At 48.7% G+C, this 2,500-nt stretch overlaps 1 protein-coding gene across 1 annotated transcript in view; it reads left to right on the forward strand.

The window, feature by feature from the left end:
- The window catches only part of LOC119585283 (titin-like), a 227,341-nt gene that overhangs the window by 81,897 nt on the left and 142,944 nt on the right, over positions 1-2,500 (forward strand). The window lies entirely within an intron of this gene.

A 2,500-nucleotide genomic window follows, 5' to 3' on the forward strand; every position in this document is an offset into this window, starting at 1 on the left:
GTTTGTAGCCATGAATAGTCCGTTGAGCACTCTCCCCGTATACATCAGCGTCACGCGTAACGTAAACCTGCATCTTCGCTGGCCAAACCAAGAGCAGAGAAACAATATGTTCACACTGCCTTAACTTCGCGACACTTTTAGTAAGTACAGCATTCAATAGATGCGACCACGAGTACTGCCCCGAAGCTGCAGGAGATCCCGTTCCCGTTGGACGTCGGCGGGGGCGGTACGGCCTCGCTAACGTGCCGTGTTCAGGCCTTCCCCGTGCCCAGCTATAGGTAAGGATCGCCCTGTAGAGGAGCCTTCAGGGAACAAGAACTTCGGCTCCAGGAATCTCGCCCACCGCTTCCGGGCTTCATGAATACGGTGCCAGTTTGTATGTAAAGCAAACTCGTAATGTTAACCTTGGAGCGGTGTCCGTACGTGCGCGAGAGTTTTAGGTCATGCTGTACGGGCCTCCCTCTCCTCTCGCCCTCTCGAGCCTCATCCAGTCTGCGGCCACATTTTTGGCGGGAAACATCATTATACCAGAGGCACGTTGAGTACGTAGAATGCTGATGTCCGTGGAATATCTATGGGCAATAATCGGATTGTACACTTTTGATAAAAAACTAATGTTTATATTACTTTACGTTTATTTGTTTTTTTTTTCACAGTCAGAAGCCTACAGTAGTAAAGTCTAACTATTTATTGTATTTTACTGGTTAAAGAGCACCAAAACGCAAAGCAGCAGTTTAGCAGCTCGAGAGAAACGAAACAATATAAAAGGGACGGAGAGAGGGGAAACAAGCACGCGTTTGTTTGTGAATGAAAGAGAGCGGGGCAACCAAAGCGCTCAGGGCGAGAACACTTCATTCATAGATTTCCAGCATATAGTTGGCAAAGAGCTATATAAGCATCATTTCATCATAACACACACGTTAACACGAAAGAATACATCACAAACTTTATAACGAGAAAAAAGAGGAAATAAAGAGCGAGTTTAATAATAGCGTCACGAGACTTGCCTCTCTCGTCAAGGTTGTAGAGACCCGCTCGAGCTCTCTCACTCCACGTGGGTATCGATCGGATGTTCTTGCAGCTTAAAGCCGCACCTCCCAGGCGGCCCAGGCGGGTCAACGGCTCCGCTCGCGCCTCGCGTTCTTGTCGTTTATGCTCATTTTTCGGCGTCGCAAGAACGAATTGGGCGTTCCGCTGAATCAGGGGCGTTAGGCCTTTGTCACACTATCAAGTGGCGTGTGTGGCGTAATTAGAAGTATGTACTAGAATCAGACTACTCTACTTTCGGGCTGTCGCTGTGAAGCTTATTTGCCGAAATTCGTTCTTGTATTATTTTGAGGATAGTTTGGATCTATGGCATTCCACAAGGACTTTCAAAAGGCAGTTATGAAATCAGGAGTTCTGGAACCGTAGAGTCATACGGTACAGCAACTGACAATGTTTCAGGCTTCTTGCTTACATTTGCTGTATGACTTTAGTATCGAAATGCAGCTGATTTTCACGAATGCACACTTTTAACACCCGGGTTCTGCAGCACCGGGAAGCCACGGGCCCCCAAGGGTATCGGGGGACAGACTGCAAGAGCTCTCAGGTGATACCGGGTTAAATCTCGCCCTCCTCTGCCCCGCCCAGGCCTTCCCCCTTCCGCAGTACAGGTAAATCTCCCAGCCAGCTTCCACTTACCTTCGCCGATAGTTGGGGTTAAGGTTCTAAATTTACTAGGCGAAGCAACCCATCAGGCTCCTCGAAGCATTTTTGTATTCTCCTGCTTCATTTTCACTTTACTTTTCTCACTCCTGTGTTTCTGTCAGATCCAAAGAGTCAAGTCCCACCACGAGTCACAAGGACTCGAGTGCCAGAGGTCACAATCGAAACTGAATCCTCGGCTTCCCTTTTCTGTCCTGCCCAGGCGTACCCTGTGCCAAAATATAAGTAAGGAACCCAAGCCGTCTGTTAAAGGGGCGTGCAACAAGTAAAGTTTCATGCTAATGTACTAGAGGCGGTGGTACTAGTCTCCACACTCAGACGAGAGAGAGAGAGAGAGAGAGAGAGAGAGAGAGAGAGAGAGAGAGAGAGAGAGAGAGAGAGAGAGAGAGAGAGAGAGAGAGAGAGAGAGAGAGAGAGAGAGAGAGAGAGAGAGAGAGAGAGAGAGAGGGAAGAGTAAAGCACCGAAGTATGCGTGTTCCCACAGAGCCCAAGAGCCGAGTTCCCCCCCGCATGACTGGCAGCAGACTGTCTGAGGCGTCGCTTCTCTCGGGGTCCACTGCCTCGCTCTTCTGCCCTGCACAGGCCTACCCCATCCCCTTGTACACGTAAGCCTCGACGTCGCGCTCGTCAAGGTTTATCGTTTTCGTCAGTATATTCTTTAATGCTCTTCATTATCATTTAGTTTGTGATCTTTGGGGACGTTTATGAACAATCGGCAAACAATAGCATGGTTCTGTACCCTTGTTTCGGCTCCAGTGAGTTACCAGTAGAAAAGCGATTGTAAAAAATCGGG

This window comes from Penaeus monodon, chromosome 3 (genome assembly GCF_015228065.2).
Source record: "Penaeus monodon isolate SGIC_2016 chromosome 3, NSTDA_Pmon_1, whole genome shotgun sequence".
Classification (NCBI taxonomy): domain Eukaryota; kingdom Metazoa; phylum Arthropoda; class Malacostraca; order Decapoda; family Penaeidae; genus Penaeus; species Penaeus monodon.